The sequence below is a fragment of the Lithobates pipiens genome, unplaced genomic scaffold, assembly GCF_037356315.1.
Source record: "Lithobates pipiens isolate NorthernLeopardFrog02 unplaced genomic scaffold, aLitPip1_a1.2 Scaffold_8, whole genome shotgun sequence".
Taxonomy (NCBI): domain Eukaryota; kingdom Metazoa; phylum Chordata; class Amphibia; order Anura; family Ranidae; genus Lithobates; species Lithobates pipiens.
Window position 1 is genome coordinate 332,460,564 of NW_027507903.1, and position 22,541 is coordinate 332,483,104.

Genomic DNA, 22,541 nt, shown 5'->3' on the forward strand with positions numbered 1-22,541 from the left:
CTCGGTACTCTAATGGACTGTGACAGGTACTCGGGTACCCTGATGGACTGTGACAGGTACTCGGTACTCTAATGGACTGTGACAGGTACTCGGTACTCTAATGGACCGTGACAGGTACTCGGGTACCCTGATGGGCCGTGACAGGTACTCGGGTACCCTGATGGGCCGTGACAGGTACTCGGGTACCCTGATGGGCCGTGACAGGTACTCGGGTACCCTGATGGGCCGTGACAGGTACTCGGGTACCCTGATGTGCCGTGACAGGTACTCGGGTACCCTGATGTGCCGTGACAGGTACTCGGGTACTCTGATGTGCCGTGACAGGTACTCGGGTACTCTGATGTGCCGTAACAGGTACTCGGGTACTCTGATGTGCCGTGACAGGTACTCGGGTACTCTGATGTGCCGTGACAGGTACTCGGGTACTCTGATGTGCCGTGACAGGTACTCGGGTACTCTGATGGGCTGTGACAGGTACTCGGGTACTCTGATGGGCTGTGACAGGTACTCGGGTACTCAGATGAACTGTGACAGGTACTCGGGTACTCAGATGGGCTGTGACAGGTACTCGGGTACTCTGATGGGCTGACAGGTACTCTGATGGGCTGTGACAGGTACTCGGGTACTCTGATGTGCTGTGACAGGTACTCAAATACTCTGATGGACTGTGACAGGTACTCTGATGGACTGTGATTGACAGGTACTATGAGGGGTGGTGACAGGTCCTCTTTATTGGGGGGGGCAATCAGTATGATTGGTGTACACTGTATGCGGTAACGAGATGTTACCGCAATCTCCTACTCACACACGATCAGTGTGTGAGGAGGAGAACCCGGTAACATCCCGTTACCGCAGTTTGTTTACATTTTTGTGATCGGCTGTGAAAAGATCACAGCCGATCACATGGGTAAACAGCCGGCCAATGGCTGTTTACCAGCGTCGGTGACGAGCAGTGTTCCCGGGGGAACACGCCGCCACCAACGTGCACGCGCAGCGCGCTCGCGATCGCGCGCTCGCGATCGCGCGCATGCGCCGTGCACGTTCGGGGTGTGACCATCTGTGATCGGCCGTGACTTCATCACGGCCGATCACGTGGTAAACAGCCATAACGAATGGCTGTTCACCCCCTTCGGTGGCGAGCGGTGTCTCCGTGACACGCTGCCACCGAAGAAACAGGGATGCGCGCGCACGATCGCGCGCATTCCCTGTTTAAACGGGAGGCCGTCATATGACGGCCTCCCGCCACAATAGGTGCGCCGCCTGGCTGTCATTTGACGGCCGGCGGTCAGCAACTAGTTAAGGACTGGTATAGGTCCACAATATATAGGGTTGAGGTGCACTACTGCTGACTGCTGCCCTTCTGCTGCAGCAGTCCTTTATCAGTATAGGGACTGAGGTACAGTCTGCTAATCATTCACAACCTACTTGTTCCACAAAGGTCCTTATAAGGACTGGTAAGGTATAGGGTACTACAGTACATAGGGTTGAGTGAGGTACAGTCTGCTATTCCTTAAGGATTGGTATAGGTCCACAATATATAGGGTTGAGGTGCACTACTGCTGACTGCTGCCCTTCTGCTGCAGCAGTCCTTTATCAGTATAGGGACTGAGAGTTTTGTCACAGGGTCATTTAAAAAATGACAGGCAGAGGAAGAGGCAGGCCCTTCCGCAGGGGTGGTAGGGGTAGGGCAGGAGCAACACGCTTGAGCCAAAGTGGCAAGTTGCAGAAGGTGCGTTCAATTACTGGACGCACCAGATTAATTAAGGACGCACCAGACTTGGTTGAGTGGCTCACTCAGCCTTACACTTCTGCTCCTCATCCTCTCGATCTGCACCCTCTTCTTCACTCTCTGCTATGTGCACCCCCAAAGACACTACCACCAACAACACCACCACCACCACATACCTTCCGCTTGAGTCACAGGAATTATTTTCCGATCCATATCAAGACATTTCTGATGCGTAGCCACTCTTGGTATTGGGTCAGGAAGAGGAGGTAGCAACAACCGCCACTCAGCAGTCTGACGACAGTACTCAGATCAGCCCAAGGAGGAGGTTGGTCCCCGGTGTTGCTGACTACTCCGAGATCTCTACTTATAGCGGTGGGGAAGGTGACATCGATGATGACGTGTTTAGTGATGTCACGTGGGTGCCCACAAGAGAGGAAGAGGAGAGGAGTTCAGAGGGAGATATGGACCAGCAGATAGGGAGGAGAAGCAGGAATAACTTACATTGCACAGGAGGGACAAAGCAGACTGCTAATGTATCAGGAGCGAGTCATCGACCATGTACGGTCACATCTGGCACTCCCAGGACGCAGGCACATGGCTCCGCAGTGTGGGCTTTTTTAACGTGTCCGCTGCTGACAATAGCGTTGCCATCTGCAATCTTTGCAGTCAACGCATTAGTCGCGGTAAGCCCAACTCTCACCTAGGGACGACTGCCTTAAGAAGGCACATGAGCAGCCATCACCGAGCCCAGTGGGAGCAACGGAACACACAAAGCCACACTCCAGGCTTTCACCGTCCAGCCTCGTCTTCTACTTCTCCTTCTCCTCTCTCCTCACAATTGTCCTCCACTCCACCTTCCATCATGCCAAGCTCACGTTTTTCTGCAAAAAGGCAGGCTTCTGTGGGCCTCATGTTTGAGCGTAAAAAAATGATGACGCCGGATAACCCTCTTGCCCAACGGTTGATGGCTGGCTTGTCAGAACTGATAGCCCGCCAACTACTGCCATATAAACTGGTGGACTCGGAGGCCTTTCGAAAATTTGTGGCCATTGGAACACCACAATGGAAGGTCCCAGGAAGGAAGTATTTCTCAGAGAAGGGCATCCCAGAGCTATATGGCCATGTTCAGCGGCAAGTGAATGTATCTCTGGCACACAGTGTCGGTGCCAAGATACATCTGACCACAGACACGTGGTCTAGCAAACACGGGCAGGGAAGGTATATCACTTTTACTGCCCACTGGGTGAACCTTCTGACGGCCGTCAAGCATGTAACCCGTGGCACCCGTGTAGATTTGGTTTTACCGCCATGGATTGCATGCAGGCCTGGCTCTTATTCTCCTCCTCCTACTCCATCCTCCTCCCTCTCCTCCTCGGCTGACTCCTCCTTTTCTGCTGCTAGCGTCTCTTCTGCTGCGCTGCCCAAGCTCCCCAGAACCTATTCGACATGCCAGGTGAGACGTTGCCATGCCGTGCTGCGTCTGTTGTGCCTGGAAGCCAAGAGCCACGCTGGCCCGGCACTCCTTTGCATTCACAGGCAGATCAGTGGCTAACACCGCTCAATTTCACAGTTGGTAAAGTGGTGTGTGACAACGGTGCCAATCTGCTTAGCGCATTGAAACAGGGCAAAATGACGCACGTGCCATGCATGGCACACGTCTTAAACTTGGTTGTGCAGTGATTCATTGTCAAATACCCTGGGGTCCAGGACATCTTGCGGCAGGCAAGGCCCATTTCAGAAGATCTTACACGGCCATGGCTCGCCTTGCTGACATTCAGCTGCGACACAATCTGCCGGTCAGACGTCTTATTTGCGATTGCCCGACGCGATGGAACTCAACCTTCTATATGCTTGATAGGCTGCTCCAGCAGAAACGTGCAGTTAACGTCTACCTGTATGAACTCTGCGGCAGAACAGGTTCTGGGGAGCTGTTTTTTTTTTCACCGCGTCAGTGGCTGCTCATGCGCGACGTATGCAGACTTCTGCGGCCATTTGAGGAGATCACCAAACTGGTCAGTCGCAGCCATGGCGCCATCAGTGACACGGTACCTTATGCCTTCTTTATGGAGCGTGCATTGCGTCGTGTCATTGATCAAGCTGTGGAGGAGCAGGAGCGGGAAGATGAGGAAGTCGCAATGCTGGATGAATTCCCAGGGGGGCTACTCTATCTGAGACAAGTGAACAACAGGAGTCTGAAGAGGAGTCAGAGGAGGATGGTGCCGGGACAGATGAGGAGGAGCAAGAAGAGCATGCTTTAAACCTTTCTGGGATCCCTGTTGTTGTGCGTGGATGGGGAGAGGAGAATGAAGAGGACGACATTATCCTGGATGATGAGCAGGAGCCAGGCCACCACACCGCTTCCAGTTTAGTGCAAATGGGGACCTTCATGCTCCAGTGTTTTAATAGGGACCCCCGTATAAAAAGCATAAGGGTCAAGGACCAGTACTGGGTGGCACCGTACTTAGACCTCCCGGTACAAACACAAAATGGCGGAAATGTTACCGCCGTCACGGAGGGCTGTCAGAATGCAGCACTTCCAGGCCTTGCTTCGAGAAATGCTGCATTCTGCTTTTGCGTGCGCTGGCAGAGGAGCAATTCCCACTCCCAGAGAAGGAGTTGCGGGTACCAGTCCAACAGCGCCTGCAAGAAGAAGCCGGTTTGAAGATGTGTTGGTGACTTCGGATATGAGGTCATTCTTTCAGCCGACCCATCGACAGGTGTCATCCGGATCCAGCATCAGGGAACGCCTAGACCATCAGGTGTCCGACTACATCGGGTTAACGGCCGATGTGGACGCTCTGAGGAGTGATGAACCCCTGGACTACTGGGTGGGCAGGCTTGACCTCTGGCCAGAGCTTGCCCAATTTGCAATCAAACTGTTGGCTTGCCCCTCGTCCATTGTCCTGTCCGAAAGGACGTTCAGTGCAGCAGGGGGGATCGTGACCGATAAGCGTACTCGCCTAGCTCACGACAGTGTTAACTACCTCACATTTCTAAAAATGAATGAGGCATGGATCTCTGAGGAATTCAACACATGTGACCAGTAGACCATGTATATGTCTATAAACAATTTTTTTTAATCAAGCACACAGACCTTCTTTCTTCATTTGGCTCATTTCCTTGTCCAAAAAAAGCACACCGTACTATATGCCCGTACCCTCCTGTTTGAATAGGTTGAGCGGTGTCATATTTCTACTGGGGCTGCTTATTATGAGGGGCTCCCACCATTCCTGTGCTGTGCTGACTTTCTCCTGGGGCTGCTTATTATGAGGGGCTCCCACCATCCCTGTGCTGTGCTGACTTCCTCCTGGGGCTGTACCTCTGCTGTGCATATTATGAGGGGCTTCCACCATCCCTGTACTATGCTTATTATGAGGGGCTCCCACCATCCCTGTGCTGTGCTGACTTCCTCCTGGGGCTGCTTATTATGAGGGGCTCCCACCATCCCTGTGCTATGCTGACATCTTCCTGGGGCTGCTTATTATGAGGGGCTTCCACCATCCCTGTACTATGCTTATTATGAGGGGCTCCCACCATCCCTGTGCTGTGCTGACTTCCTCCTGGGGCTGCTTATTATGAGGGGCTCCCACCATCCCTGTGCTATGCTGACATCTTCCTGGGGCTGCTTATTATGAGGGGCTCCCACCATCCCTGTGCTGTGCTGACTTCCTCCTGGGGCTGTACCTCTGCTGTGCATATTTTGCGGGGCTCCCACCATCCCTCTGCTATGCTCATTATGAGGGGCTCCCACCATCCCTGTGCTATGCTCATTATGAGGGGCTCCCACCATCCCTGTGCTATGCTCATTATCAGGGGCTCCCACCATCCCTGTGCTATGCTGACTTCCTTCTGGGGCTGCTTACGGTGCAGGTGTCAGTGCTGTATATCATGGTGCTGATGTCAGTACTCTCTATCACGGTGCTGCTGTCAGTGCTGTATATCACGGTGCTGGTGTTAGTGCTTTATGTCACGCTGATGATGTCAGTGCTCTCTATCACGGTGCTGTTGTCAGATCACTCTATCACGGTGCAGGTGTCATTGCTGTATTTCACGCTGCTGATGTCAGTGCTCTCTATCACGGTGCTGCTGTCAGTGCTGTATATCACGGTGCTGGTGTTAGTGCTTTATGTCACGCTGCTGATGTCAGTGCTCTCTATCACGGTGCTGTTGTCAGATCACTCTATCACGGTGCAGGTGTCATTGCTGTATGTCACGCTGCTGATGTCAGTGCTCTCTATCACGGTGCTGCTGTCAGTGCTGTATATCACGGTGCTGGTGTTAGTGCTTTATGTCACGCTGCTGATGTCAGTGCTCTCTATCACGGTGTTGTTGTCAGTGCTCTCTATCACGGTGCAGGTGTCATTGCTGTATGTCACGCTGCTGATGTCAGTGCTCTCTATCACGGTGCTGGTGTCAGATGACTCTATCACGGTGTAGGTGTCATTTATGTATGTCCCGCTGCTGGTGATCATCTCCTGCACCCTCTTCTTTGCCTACCCTGACCTTCCCTATCCTCCATTGCCTTCATGCGCTCCACAGTCCTGAATTGTCACAACAATTTCCCATATAAAAAAGAATGCTTGTAGTTGTCGATCCCATACATGTGTTATGTCATTGGCCATGTGGTGGGACTATGTTTGCACAGCTATTAATTATTTTGTGGCTGCAAATTTGACCTGTAAGTTTGCAAAGTTCGCCTCCCATTGAAGTCAATGGGGCCCGCCGCAAACGTTACGGTTCGCGGTCCGCGTTCGCGAAACGTCCCGTCGGAAGATCGTCCATCACTATCAAGGAGAGGGACCATTACTGGCTGGCCGCTCTCCTTGATCCATGGTACAAGGGTAAGGTTGCCGACCTTATCTTGCCGTCGCAGAGGGAGCAGAGGATGAGACATCTCTGAGAGGCCTTGCAGAAAGGTCTGTGCTGGGAGGTTACAAACTCCTGGTCGTGGACAACGTGTTGCTGAGGCATCGGTCAGAAGGAGCGGTGGAGAAGGTGGCCGTCTGACCGATGCGTTCAGACAATTTTTTAGTCTGCAGCCCCAAGGTATGATCGGCTTCAGCAACCATCGCCAGCGTCTGATTTACATGGTGCAGGAATACCTAGGGGCAAGGTCAGACTTGGACACCTTTTCCACCGAAAATCCTCTGGCTTACTAGGTCTTGTGGATGGATCACTGGCCAGAGCTTGCACAGTATGCAATTGAGCTACTGGCCTGTCCTGCATCCAGCGTTCTTTCGGAATGCACCTTCATTGCTGCTAGTGGCTTTGTTACCAATCACAGGGTGCGCCTGTCCACCGACTCAGTTGATCGACTGACCTTCATCAAGATGAATCAGTCTTGGATCACCCACAGCTACCAAGCACCTGAAGCTGATGTAACCAAATAATTTTTTTTTAAATATCACATCCCTTCAAGACTGCCTATGCTGAGTGACTGTCCTGTTATGTTGATTGTCTATCCTCTTCCTCCTCCGCTGATATGTTGGAAAAACATTTTTGGTTCTGGGTGATGCCACTAGCCCAATTTTTCAGCCCCTGTTTAACAGGGGCGTTTAATTACAATTTTTGATGCAATGCTTTGCAGCAGGGCTCATTCCTGCACCACAACTAGAGTATATGGGAGAGGTTGCAGTGTCGTAGCACTAGCACCAGTGCCTAAGGCCTAATTTTTCTGCCCCTGTTTTACAGGGGCATTTAATTACAATTTTTGATGCAATGATTGGCAGCAGGGCTCATTCCTGCACTACAACTAGTGTATATGGGAGAGGTTGCAGTGTCGTGGCACCAGCACCAATGCCTAAGGCCCAATTTTTCAGCCCCTGTTTAACAGGGCATGTAATTACAATTCTTGATATAATAGTTCACAGGAGGGCCTGTTCCTGTGCCCACCCAGAGTAACTGTGAGGACTTTTAGTGTTGTGGCACCAGTACCACAACCACCAAAGGTCAATTTTTCTACCACTGTTCAACAATGGCATGTAATAACAATTCTTGATATAATCGTTGACAGCAGGGTGCTCCAGCACCCACCAAGAGTCACTTTGAGGGCTTACAATGTTGTGGCAACACCAACACCTTGTTCCGCCATTGCTGCAGAGCATATAGGGCAGGCCCCTACTTTAAAATGTCCAACTTACAAACGTCTCCTACTTGCAAACGGAAGGAGACAACAGGAAGTGAGATGAAAAAAGATGGATGGCAAAACTAATTATACAGGGGTGATAACCCTTCCCTATGTTTTCCAAAAAGCTTAAAAATAGATTTTTTGACTGGAGCTACACTTTAAAAATGTACCAGTTGAAAATTACAAACAGATTCTACTTAACACAACAAACCTACACAGTCCCTGTCTTGTTTGAACCGCCTGTATACTACTGTTCTGAGTATATAGGCCCTGGGGGCCACACGTACTTCCTTTTTTTAATATGGGTACGGGGTTCCCCTTAATATCCGTACAAGACCCAAAGGGGCTGGTAATGGGCAGGGGGGGGCTACCCATGCCATTTTTCTCAATGATTTTCATCCATATTGCCGGAACCAGATATAACATTAAAACCGCAAGCAGTTTTAATCAATCATAATCAATTAAAGGCATTAAAGGCATTAAAACAACTCAAAACTAATCCCGATATAGTCATAAAACCCGCGGATAAAGGTGGAAACATCGTAATTATGAATACCTCACAATATCTCAATATGTGTAATAAGATTCTTCAAAACTCTGACTGGTATCGACCAATTTCTGTGTCTTTAATCTCTCATTTTGACACACAATATCGTTCGATAATCTTTAATGCATACAAATCTGGTACTATAGACAAAGGCACATGGAACTTTTTAAATTCTAAAGATCCGAAAGTTGCTACTTTCTATGCCCTCCCGAAGGTGCACAAATCTCTAACTGATCCTCCGGGACGTCCCATCATTTCCAGCTGTGATAGTTTGACAGAAAATGCAAGTAGCCTTGTAGATAAACACCTTACACCGCACGTCATTTCCCTTTTTTCTTATGTAAAGGATACCATCGATCTTCTAAAGATACTCGAGGGTATCAGCCTACCGGCACAGTCATGGTTGGTTTCCATCGACGTGGAATGTTTGTATAATGCTATACCACATACCAAAGGTTTACAAATAATACGCTCCTATTTGCAAGAAAGAGGCTCAAATTTCTTCGCTTATAATGAATTTGTTATGAAGCTATTGGATTTTATTTTAAAGCACAACGTATTCCAATTTAACCAATCCCACTACCTCCAGGTGCAGGGGGTTGCGATGGGGACTAAATGTGCCCCATCGTATGCCAACCTGTACCTGGGGGGGTGGGAAAAAGATACCTTCGCGCGTGAAGACCTCGTCCCTTTTCTAAGTAACATCACAGCCTGGTACAGGTACATTGATGATATTTTATTTTTTTGGTCAGGATCAGAATCAGATTTGTTGCTCTTTTTCAATTTACTTTCTGTGAATCCATTCAATTTAAAGTTTACGTTGAATTACAGCCAAAACTCCATTGAATTTTTGGACTTAACTATTAAAATTGATGCCACTGGACATGTTTATTCTGCCTTATACAGAAAGCCTACTGCTGGCAATACGGTCTTGCATGCGACAAGCTTTCACCCAAAACCTCTCCTAAAGAGCATCCCCTACAGCCAGTATCTAAGGGCCAAACGCAATTGCAGTACTGACTCTGACTTTAAGATTGCAGCCAATGACTTATACAATAGACTCAGAGCACGTGGATACAGTCATGTATCTCTGAAAAAATCATATAATAGAGTAAAAAATAAAGATAGGACTTCCCTTCTCTTCTCCAATAAACAAAAAAATTTTGATAATAAAGTACGTATCATTACCAAATACTCTAACCAACATCATTCGTTCCGTGCTATAATCAATAAGTTCTGGCCTCTTCTAAAAGCCGATCCTATTGTTAATCAGTACATAAATGATGCACCATCAATCACCTATATGAGACCTCAATCACTCAAGGACAGCTTAGTTAGAAGTCACTTTCAGGACTCCTCAGGTGATACTAAATCCAAATATCCAGGTACCTATGCATGCGGGCAATGTGACATGTGTCCCTATATACATAACTCTCGAAAGATCAGACTGCCAAATGGCAACCGTTTTGTTTCGAAATTTCACGTTACATGCTCCACTCCAGGCGTTGTATATTTGGCCCAATGCCGTTGTGGAGGATTTTACGTAGGTAAAACTAAAAGACTATTTTCTATCCGCATAAAAGACCACATCAAACCTATTCTCAATAAAAAAATCACCACAGCCATAAGTAGGCACATAGGCACCTATCATGCCTTTGACCCCAACTGGATACGTTTCTCAGCCCTGGCCCATATACCTCTAAACTCAAGAGGTGGCTCAGTGGACAAGCTTCTCTTACAAACTGAAGCCAAGTGGATCTTTATTCTAAAAGCCACTAAATACCCTGGTTTCAATGAAAATATAAGCTACAGATCCTTTCTATAGCTAATCTCTGTTTGTTTGTTTCATGAACCCTCCTACCTTAGCTGTGAGCCCCCGTGGAACCTGGCATGAAGAGAGAGAGGTGATATCCCCTTTTTCCCTTTTTGTTCATCTTTTTCCCCTTCCCTTCCTTTCCTCCTACCCCCTCCCCAAGTCATTGGTTTTTCTTTTTCTTTTTGTCTTTTTGTTTTCAACAAAATATTTTATTTTTATTTTTATGTTTATGTTATATTTAAAAATATCTCTGTACATCAATAAATGTCATTATCAATTACTATTAACGCTGTACCGGTAATTTATACCGTCTAATGTCTCGCTTTGCTTGGCCCAAGGTGGGTTTCATGGTTTGCACACTTGGGATCTCTGTTGCTCTCTATGAGTCCCACCCACATTGAGGAGCTTTGCTTTCTCCCTCCTTCCCTGCACCGCAATCCAAAGCCATATATTTTTTGATTTGGACTGGATACTCTGCTTTTTATCTTCCCTTGCTCCAAGTATGCAAGGGCATATGGACACCCAAGGGCGCAGCTGGGTATTATCCCCAGGCGGCGCCCGATTTGAGGTGGCAGGGAGCATGTAATCCCCTTTAGGGTTAAAAGCCATGATAATCGTCGTTTCTTCTGCCCTCTATGCTGACTTGTGTCTTCCCGCCCCCTTTAAGGGCGGAGAGTCAGCTTAGCCCCATCTCCATCAGCATTTGTCCAAATTAACCTCGTGTCAGCACTGAGGCATTATGGGGTTGGTAGTTCAAATGCCGACTTGAAAGGCTCTGCACATGCTCACTGCTTCCACCTATGGCTGTCCGCATCGAGCCGGTGACGTCAGACGCCGGCTCGATGGATGGGGGATATAAATAGGCAGCGCTGTCACTTCATCTGTAGCGCAGGTTCAGCATAGATACTACCGCCACGCTAACTTTTCCTCTTGGTAAATATATTTCTTTAGCTGAATTTTATACTGTTATAATACCGCCTCTCATCTTTCTATACCTATATCGAGTCATCCTTCTTTTTATTTACTTGTAGGTTCAGCCTGGCAGTGGCAGCATATCGCTGCACTCTGCAACTTATAAAACATCACAATGAATCAATTGATTCTTTCTTTGTAACTTGTTGCATTTGTATTGCACCAATACCATCATATGGAATTAACTCTTTCATCTCTGATTCTAACTGCAGGTAAAAATAATTCTTATTCCTTCTACTCTCTTCAACAGTATTTTTGTAGTATACCCCCAGTAGCCACTTCTTACAACCCTTATACTAATTAGGCTTAATTAAAATCAATTGTTCCATTCCTTTGATAATGAGCATCTCATATCCTACTATGGAGGCATGTTTCTCAGCCCCAATTCCCTTTTATAATTTAGGGATTGATATCTACTTACCCACTTTGTTACAAACTAACATTTTTTAATACCTTTGCTGGACTTGTTATACTTGGTATTTATCTCTGGATTTTGTTTTTGATCTTTGTAGCGCTTGTCTACCTCCATCTATGCCCTGCATGAGGCTGGGTTGTTTTTAGCATTTGATCCTGTCACCTAATTCTTGTCATCTATTTCACCATCTGTTGGCCTGTGGGTTGCGATGCAGGAAATGATTATATCTGGGTAAGCATTTGGACTGAGCAAATTGAGACCAATTTCATACCTAATGTTCTGAAATTTATGTGTATCTAATTGTATGGCATAACTGTATTTTCTGTATTCTTAAACCTCTTTTTGTGCTTATGTTCATGTTAGTTGCATACTCCCCTGAAGAAGAAAAAACGCGAAACATGTCGGGAGGATATATGATCATTCTCAGCAACTAACAATTTCAGGATCCCCTATATCTTGTGTCATGTAACTTTTTGTATAAAAAGTGTATTTGCTATTATATTTTTGCTATTTTGGTTTCTCCAAAATAATTTTAACATATTTCCAACATTAAAGCTATGAATTCTTTTTTAAGAAATCTTTGTCTCTTTAATTAATGTACCGTTAAAAAATCCCCTGCCCCCCCCTCCCTTTTTCCTATTCGTGGATATAATATTTATAGAATTATTGGGGGATGAGGTACCTTTAACAGTAATGTGTCTCTGGGATAGTGTGGACCAACTTATTTCTAGTTTTAAATTACGTTATTTCCGTTAAATATCATTTTGTGCAGGGACTGTTCTAAACACGGGAAACACGTGGCACTTCACAGGCATACTATAGACACCCCCCAGGCACGATATTTAAAGGAAAAAAAACGGCCATCTTTAAAAACATTTTAGGCATTGATCCATGTCCCCTGGGGCAGGAGCCAGGTCCCCAAACCCTTTTTAAGACAGTATCTTGCATATTAGTCATTAAAATTAGCACTTTTTATTTCGAATGTTCGAGTCCCATAGACTTCAATGGGGTTCCAACGTTCGTACGAATTTGCGGTCCATTCGAAAGTTCTGATGCGAACCGAACCGGGGTGTGTTCGGCTCATCCCTAGTGACCAGTAGACCATGTATATGCATAACTCTATAAATGATTTATGTAATCTAGCACATGGACCTTTTTTCTACCTTTGGCTCACTTGAACAAAGAAAGCACACCGTACTATATGCCCGTACCCTCCTGTTTGAAGAGGTTGAGCAGTGTTATATTTTTTGGTCCCGCAACGAGTTGCTGGCATCAGTGCTGGTGTCAGTGCTCTCTATCATGGTGCTGGTGTGGTATCAGTGCTCTCTATCACAGTGCTGGTGTCAGTGCCCTCTATCTCGGTGCTGGTGTGGTGTCAGTGCTCTCTATCACGGTGCTTGTGCCAGTGCTCTCTATCACGGTGCTGGTTTCAGCACTCTCTATCTCGGTGCTGGTGTCAGTGCTCTCTATCATGGTGCTGGTGTCAGTGCTCTCTATCTGGGTGCTGGTATCAGTGCTCTCTATCTCGGTGCTGGTGTCAGTGCTCTCTATCATGGTGCTGGCATCAGTGCTCTCTATCTCGGTGCTGGCGTCAGTGCTCTCTATCTTGGTGCTGGTGTCAGTGCTCAGTCTCTATCACGGTGCTGGTGTCAGTGCTCTCTATCTCGGTGCTGGCGTCAGTGCTCTCTATCTCGGTGCTGGTGTCAGTGCTCAATCTCTATTGCGGTGCTGGTGTCAGTGTTCTATCTCAGTGCTGGTGTCAGTGAGGGAGATATCAGCGGAGAAGCCAATCAGCAGGCAGTGCCAGCACCATGGCTGAGGATCAGCACTGGACTGGCACCTCCGGACCACCGCAGTGGAGCCCTGCATAGGTGGGGGTAAGGGCCGGGCAGAGGGAGGGGTCAGGGGCTCAAGCACAGGTTGGCACACTGGGACACTGGCACAGGACTGCGCTGCCCCTACTGTGGCACTGATCATCTCCTGCACCCCCTTCATAGCCTGGCCTGACCTTGCCTCTCCTCCATGGCCTTCATGTGCTCCTGAGTCCTGAATTTACAAAATTTCACAGATAAAAAAAAAATGCTTGTCGTTGTCGATCCCAGATTCACTTAATACTTCTGGACGTCCCATCGGAAGTTCGTCCATCACTAATGGTGGGTACCTTTTTCGGATTGAACACTGAATTGTTTTTCAAACCACTATGTTGGTAGGTAGTTATTACCTCTGGTGGCTGGAAACTATTTGACTGGGATGCAAAGTGTTTTTTAATGTTCAATTTTCGAATATATTTGTCTATTCTATAAATAACTCAAATTTGTTTACATTTTTGTCTCTTTTTTCTAAATACTCTCAGGGGTATTGTAGTGCTTTTTGACCAATAATTGAACAGAGGGGGGTCTCTCTTCCTATTCCCTCGTATGAGGGAGAAGAAACTGGTGTATGCCTTCTATTGGTAATGCCATAGTTGGTTACTATACTTATTAATTTTATAATGGATTACGATTACACATATGTAGGATGAGCGCAATAATTTTTATCCCTAGAGTGTGTTGTCGTTTTTAGCTTCAATGACATGGTTTGTGGTATGTGCTTCACATGTTTGCCCACGATCGGCACTGAGGCTGTTAAATTACGTAGTAACCACTCCCACCCCCTTTGCCATCAGTTAGGCTTCCTCATTTTATAAGCAAGCACACACAGTAACCAGGCACCCCTCCTGTAGACGTGATACGTGACGTACGTCGAGGCGTGCCTGGTTAACTTTCTTACACTTCCGGTCCCTCTAGTTGTGTGTAGCTGGCAGTTTTTTAACTGTAAATGTAAGGAGCAATTTGGCTTTTGTTTTTATCAATTTTTTTTAAATAAATGGGATTACACTATTCTAGTTTTTTGTATCCTTCTCATATATATTTCCTGGAATTCCAACTGGGGAGAGGAAAGGTTTCCTACATGGTTTTTCCATCCAATTGCAGCAAGCAATATCTTGCTAAGGCTATATTTGACCTTCTTTTAAATTATTAAGGTCAACACCATCTGGTAAGCAGACATCCACTTACAGAGCACTTTGAGTGTACAACGTAGTCGGTGAAGATGGTTCATCTCTACAGTGGAAGAAACAATTTGTTGTTTTTCACATTAGACATTCTGTTGTTTTTGTTGTTCAAAAACTGGAAATGTACTTCAATTATTTTTCCTTTTCTATAGCACTAGAAAATACAACAGGAAGTGACTGTTCTGTTTACATTTTGCTATAACCTACCTACCCAGAATGCCAGGTGACCTACCCATGATCACCCTTTACTGAACTGCATGCTGGGTAGGCTATAAAAGAGCCTGCACGGTCATTTTCTTTCTCTTCTGGACACATGGCCTGCCTACAAGGACCTATGAGGAGGTCTCCAGAGAACTGCAGCCTGTTCGGTGCAAGCCAGAGAAGGACTTCACACCACAACGTGTTTGGGACAGCAGTGTGGTTGGATCGGGAAGGATCCAGAGGCATCATGACGGAGGTAACTGAGGACTCCTGGTGACCTTGTGAAGCGGAACACTGTGACGGCGTGGCCGTAGCAAATAGACTAAGACCAGCGGAGCGGAGCTGTTGTTTTCTTCAAACCCAGTTTGGTGTGAGGGCTGTTGCCCATAGCTTCTTGCACACTTGCATATACCTAGACTTTAACACAGTGTTGCTGGGACCTGTAGTCCCACGGAGGAGGATCTAATAAGGACTGAGTTTAAGCAGGCCTCAAGCCTATGTCTCACTTCCATATTAACACTGGGTTATACCAGAGGCAATTACAAGTGGATCACACCACAGGAACAGTCCTAACATTCATCTCACGTTAACCCTTGTTGTTACATTGTTGTTCCACTGTTGTATTACAATTATTACAACACAAATAGCTAGCAGAAGTAAGCAGATCAAAGACTGTACTTCTCATTGCAAGGCCTTGCATCTTATGAAAGTAGGGGGAGCTCCCTTGTAGTGGTGTTATACTCCATTATTGACTTTGTGTTCACCAGAGTGTGCTGGAAGTGGGAAGGCGACAAGACTAAGGCGTAGTCACTCTGAGCAATAGTCCCAATTGGAGACACATTCTCAGGGATAATCTGAGACAAATTGATATGTACAATTGTTGTGTATACCTACTGTGCTGTTACATTATGTTAGTAGTGATAGTGCAAATGCTGTAATTACTGTTTTGCACTAACCTCAGTAAAAGTACATTTCTGGTTAAATACTTTGGTGTGGAGTGTTGTTCCTTTTCCAGCAGGTGGACCATCGGATACCCAGGTAATAACAAAGGTATACTGTTATTATATTGCATATTGTGGGGTTATCCTTCACTATTAGCTTCACACCAACATTGCACCACAGCTGTGTCAAGGGGACTGAGCCAAGTCAGTGGAGGTTTAATCACAGAGTATAGGCCCAAACAAACTCAGCCGTTCCTTCGGGAATAAGTGCTACATATATTTTATTTTTATTTTTCAGCACATGTTGTGAAAATATGGTTGATTAATTATTATTATTTTGAAACCAGGCACCATTTGCACATGTGTACTAAATATAGGTGTATACATAAGTGACCAAGCGGCACTGTTATATATTTAGTTATATTCACTTATGGATATATATATATATATATATATATATATATATATATATATATATATATATATATAGTGATTTAGCGTCCCCCATTACACTTGTTTCCATATCTTTGGTGGCTGGTGGGCAAGTGGTAAATCTGGTTTTCAAACATCCTTTCAACTTCTATCAAAAAAGGGGACCTGGTTTTATAACTCAGGCCTGTATAAACATGCTGTGATGGGATATACAATAGGTCTCATTATCATTGTTTTCAGTATTCTGCCATATTGTTGTTAGTATTATTAGTAGTAGTAGTAGCAGTAGTAATAGTAGTAATATGTTATGCTTAGTTTGTAACCCAGGTATATGATGATCCTACAAACAAAAGATTTGAATTCAACTTGTATTGCAGATTTGCAAATTTAAACAGAAAAAAGGGGTGCCACACTATTTCTGAATCGATTTTGGGGGTGCCCAGACCTCATCATCCTACCTTCATGGGCTTAACATTAACCCAGCAACACTAAAAATCTGCTGCAAGGATGTTTCTTTTTCTCTATTCTATTCATGGTAATGGACAGCCCAGGGAGATTAAAAAGGGGGCGGGGGGGAGGATTACTGTCACAATTGACTGATGTTGCAGCTGAAAAGAAAAAATTCTGTGATTGGCCTGCAAGCCACTGTAGAAGGTTTGGTCCCACCCACCACTCAACAGAAGAGCTTTAGATTCAGCATGATGGGTAGGTGGCCTAGGGAAGGGAGTTTGTTTTGTAGAACCCACAAGGAGCAGCAGCGGGTTGCCTGACAGGTGGTTCTACAAGTAGGCAGTGTGCCAGTGTGTGTGCTGACTGAAGCCTGTGGATAGGGTTAGAGGAAGGGCAGCTGGACAAGTGATGTATGGCTGCCATGATGGTGAGACCTTTGCTAAAATGCTTGCCAAATCTGTTGCTGCTGCCTGCTTCCTGGAGACATCTTACTGTTGCTATGACCTGTGATGCTGAGAGACCACCACTGGGAACCTGGGGAGAAAAATAAGAGTCCTGGCCAAATGCTAATGTCACTATGCAAGGGTTTGCCTGGCATCCAGGGAGAATACTTGGGACATGCTGCTGCAAAAGAGACCATGTGGTGCGTTGCTACCTTAACCACTTTCAGACCAGACCATTTTGCTGGCTTAAGACCAGACCACTTTTTGTGATTCGGCACTGCCTCGCGTTAACTGACAATTGCGCGGTCGTGCGACGTGGCTTCCAAACAAAATCACTGTCCTTTTTTTCCCACAAATAGAGCTTTCTTTTGATAGTATTTGATCACCCCTGCAGTTTTTATTTTTTTCTCTATAAACAAAAATAGAGTGACAATTTTGAAAAAAACGCATTATTTTTTACTTTTTGTTATAATAAATATCCCCCCAAAATATATATAAAACACATTTTTTTCCCTCAGTTTAGGCTGATACATATTCTTCTACATATTTTTGGTTAAAAAAATCACAATAAGCGATTATTGGTTGGTTTGCGCAAAAGTTATAGTGTTTACAAAATAGGGAATCATTTTATGGCATTTTTATTAATAATTTTTTTTTTACTAGTAATGGCAGCAATCAGCGATTTTTATTGTGACTGCTACATTATGGTGGATACATCGGACATTTTTGACACATTTTTGGGACCATCAGTGCTATACAAATGCACTGATTCCTGTGTAAATGACACTGGCAGTGAAGGGGTTAACCAGGGGGTGGCAGTGTAGGGGTTAAGTGTTCCTAGGGGCGTGTCACTAACTGTGGGGGGCTCGGCATTGTGTTAGTGAACACTGATCTCTGCTCCAATCACATGGAGCAGAGATCAGTGTCACTTGTTGCTAGGCAGAATGGGCAGATGCTGTTTACAATGGCATCTCCCCATTCAGCCTCCCTGTGAGGCGATCGCGGGTATCCCCGTGGCGATCGAGTCCGCGGGACCCACGACCAGACTCACGGGGTCCCGTCTGGCTTGCGAGCATGCCGCTGGCGGTGCGCACGCGATGGCAGGGTGGCATATAGAAATGGACGTACCTGTACGCCAATATGCCTGCCCATGCCATTCTGCCGACATACATCGGCATGTGCCAGTCGGGAAGTGGTTAAAGGACTAAGGGCTGCTGCAGGAGAAAAAAAGCGACAGAAGACCTTTGCTGATGAGAGACATTTAACTATTGTGTCAAGGTTGGGGTGAGTATGCTGAAGAGTGTGTGGCTGACAACTTCATAATAACCAGCACAAAAACATAAATAGTGTGTTAAAATTTTAAAGCCCAAAAACAGCTATTTTTTTTTAAAAGATGAGGGAAGGGATAGAATCTCTGTCAGGGTTTTTATCGCTGTTTCTGTAACCTTTGTATATGGCAATTTGAAGTAAAAGAAATCTTCCAGTGAGGACAAAAAAATAATAACAATTTTTTTTTAAAGTAGTAAAGTGGAAATAAGAACCGCTGTCACTTTTTTGTATTTCCCTCTTTGTTCCCACTGAGGAGATCTTCTTACTTTAAAGCGTTTGTTAAGTCAAATGTATTAAATACTGCCAGCCCCTCTATTAGAGCCTGGCATACCACACTATGCAAGTCATTTCTAAAAATGAGGCTTGAAAATACCTATTTAGAGCTGTCTTCAGGCCAGTCATGTGACTGGTGGCCGATTTACAGCTCTGATGGGTGGCTTATGCAGGAGGGGCCGAGATCTCCCTCTGACGTCAGCCGGGAGATCACGTGGCTGCTTAGCCCCTCCCACAGAAGCCCTGTCTCAGAGCTGTTGTCAGGATAATAGGCGTAACCTCGCACGGTACGATCGCGTTAACGCGCGTCAGCAAATACGTGGGCGCTATACGGTTCCTAAACGAGCGTCCAGAGCTGCGCCCGATCGAGCGCGAGTACGCGGGGATGGACGAACGTATTACGTCGCACGCCGTAGGCGTACGAACGCCACGGCGCGCACACGACGCGACCCAGGCACCCTGCCTATTTAAACGTCCAGTTAACAGAGCCTCATCGCTGGATTATCGTCAGCTCTCCTGAGTATCTGTTCCTGTGATTCCTGCTGCCTGATCTCCCGTTCTCCGACCCGGCTCGTTGACCTGTTCCTGTTGATCCCCCTGGCTCCGACCTCTGGCTTGCATCTGACGTTCCTTGTGCTTCTGGTATCCGACCTTGGCTTGACTTGACCTTCCGCTCTCCAGCTCTTCACCTGAAGACCCGTTGTTCTGATCTCTGGACTGATCTTCCGTGTATGACCCTCGGCCTGGCCTTGACCCTGCCATTTGGACTTCCTCGCACAGTTGCCCTAAAGACTGATCATCGGCTTCTGCTACCTGGCAACCTGTGCTACTGTGGGCACTGCATCCCTGTGCCATCTTCAGGGTTGCACTGCGCTCGGCCGCAAGGGGAGCCCTCTCAGCATCTCGGCCTCTCTACCCGGACGTGACAGCTGTAAAGTGGCTGCCAGTCATGTGACCGGCCTGAAGACAGCACCAAAAATGTATTATGTGGTATATTATTATATGTGGTATGCCAGGTATACATGTGCACTCGTTTTCATCCGAATGCATTTTCGTCCGAATTTCGGGTATTTTTGTTATCATTTTAACAAACAGAATCCAAAAACCGAAAGATCCGACATAAACACATTTTTTATTTTCATTTTTGTTGCGACAACAATTCGATATAGATAGGAGATTTGACATGACACTGACAATAGCGATCTGTGCCCATCGAACCTGTGGTCAAATGTGCCTAACCTTAGCTCTATTAGTCCAAGATTATTCTACATAGAGAGAAAATATTTGACATAGAGAGAAAAGATTCGACATTATAGAGACAATGGCAAAAAAGGTTGAATGTGCCTAACCTATTAGTCGAAGATTATTCGACACAGAGAGAAAAGATTCAGCATGAAGATTCGACGAAGCAGTCGCTGCGAGCGGACATTTATGGTCAAATGCTCCACCCATAGGCTATAGAAGAATTCTAATGTTGGTTGACTAGTAATAATAATTAATAAATATAATTATTACTAGTGTCATACAGCATTAGAATTCTACTATAGCTTGTAGGCGGAACATTCGACTGGAAATGTACGATTGTGGCGTTGTACAGTATAGCTGCTCTGTCGAATCTTCTTAGAACATTCGACAGACACCATAAGCCTTCAATGACAGATTTGACCTTAATTATTTCAGATTTTCAGACGAATGCATTTTTAACGAAACAAAATAAATGAAAAATAATTTAGGGAGTAACTAAATAAACTAAATTTTTCGGGCGAAAACAAAATTCCGAAACAAAATATTTCAGTGTGCACATGTCTAATGCCAGGCTCTAATAGAGGGGCTGGCAGTGACCATTGTAGCTTTTTATATTTAATAATAGCGGATGGGGGGGGGTGCAGGCAGATTACACAACACAAGCACTGTGTGGTTTAATCTGTTTTAATCTCCCTGGCGGTATTCCCGAGTTTGGCTCAGGGTGGAATTTCAGAACCAAAAGCGATAACCCCGAGCCAGACTTGGGATCGCATCGCAGGATCCAGGAAGAGTGTGCTTACCTTATCCCCTGGATCCAGCGATGTCCCCATGCTGTGTGAGCGGCTCGTTCTCCGCTCAATCTATCACGGAGCCGAGCTCCGTTCCCTGCGAGTGTTGCAACGCATGGGGATAGAGAACGGCGCCAAATTCAAAAAGTGAAACACACACATTACATACAGTATAATGTAATCTTATAGATTACATTACTGTATGAAATTATTTCACATGCCTTTTGTCCCTAGTGGTCTGTCCAGTGCCCTGCATGTAGTTTTATATTATATATACTGTTCTTTCTGCCTGGAAACTTGAGATTGTCCATAGCAACAAAAACTGTCCCTTTACATCAAAAGTGGTTTTAGACCAGCTAGAAAACAGCCATAATAAATTAAAATCACTCGCAGAGTCTTGATGAGATCCGTCATCAAATACTGAAAAGTAATGACAGTGACAATTCTGCAATTGAGCAAATGTCAGTGTTTTTTATTTGATTACATAATTGAATCATTTTTATTATTATTATATTATTGTGACAGAACCCACTGTCACTGTGTATTTTGGAAGGGGCTGTGGGCTCGTCTCTCACCCACAGACTATGGCCCATCAGAGAATGGGAGATTTGGGGGCCTATTTGACATCACCCACCACCTGGAGAAGATGGCACCTCCAGACATTTGTGTCCGCAGTTCGTTGGAACCAGGTGAACGTGGTATCTGTGGCTGGGCTCCTGGAGTCGTTTCTGGTTACCTAAACTTATTGGCCCGGCTGGGCTAAATATATACTTTTATTCCACAAACAATGAACTTTTAGCTGGTAAAGGCATATACAAGATGGTGGTATTCCCAAAGCGTGGGGCTACAAGACTTGGGGACAAAACAGCATTGAGATAATATAATGTAAAGCTACATACCTTCTCCCGCCCCCCCCCCCCCTCCTGTTGCTGTGTTATTTGTGTTGGGTCATGGCATGTAGACAAAAGGTCTGGACTGGAGACACATCCCAGCAGGGGATGTGTAAGGAGGGGCTGTCTGCTTATCATAATCTCTGCATGTGTTTCAATTGTAGTTGTTTGAATATACAAGTGTTGAGTTTCCATTGGTTCTACTTTGTCCCCTACCCCCTCTATGACAAGACTAAGAGGAGTATCCCAAACTGTGTTTAAAGTGTATGTTTGCTTTTTAATAAACTGTTTATGCTCTGGATGTTTAACCCTCAACACCCGTGTGGCTTGTCTCGTGATTGAGGGGGGTTAAGGACTGGTTATGGCGAATCTGCAGGCTGAGGGTGCGTTTGGAGGACAGGATTCACAGGTCATAATCATTTAATATTGTTACCAGGAAAACCTAACCAATGTTATTATGCTCCCCCCCCCCAAAAAAAAAAAATAAAAATAAAAAAATAATAATAATTATATATATATATATATATATATATATATATATATACAGTGGTGTGAAAAAGTGTTTGCCCCCTTCCTCATTTCCTGTTCCTTTGCATGTTTGTCACACTTAAGTGTTTCGGAACATCAAACCAATTTAAACAATAGTCAAGGACAACACAAGTAAACACAAAATGCAATTTGTAAATGAAGGTGTTTATTATTAAAGGTGAAAAAAAATCCAAACCATCATGGCCCTGTGTGAAAAAGTGATTGCCCCCTAAACCTAATAACTGGTTGGGCCACCCTTAGCAGCAACAACTGCAACCAAGCGTTTGCGATAACGTGCAATGAGGCTTTTACAGCGTCCTGGAGGAATTTTGGCCCACTCATCTTTGCAGAATTGTCCTAATT

At 45.6% G+C, this 22,541-nt stretch overlaps 1 long non-coding RNA gene across 2 annotated transcripts; it reads left to right on the forward strand.

Annotated features, from left to right (window-relative positions):
• The first annotated feature begins 10,700 nt into the window (after window positions 1-10,700).
• LOC143961740 (uncharacterized) lies at window positions 10,701-12,289 on the forward strand. Of its 2 annotated transcripts, none has more exons than XR_013270542.1 (3): window positions 10,701-11,152; window positions 11,251-11,403; window positions 11,704-11,911. It is a non-coding gene; the product is annotated as an uncharacterized LOC143961740 (long non-coding RNA). The 2 variants fall into 2 exon arrangements; XR_013270541.1 differs by adding an exon at window positions 11,970-12,289 and having other exon boundaries at window positions 10,710-11,403; window positions 11,704-11,837.
• The last annotated feature ends 10,252 nt before the right edge of the window (window positions 12,290-22,541 follow it).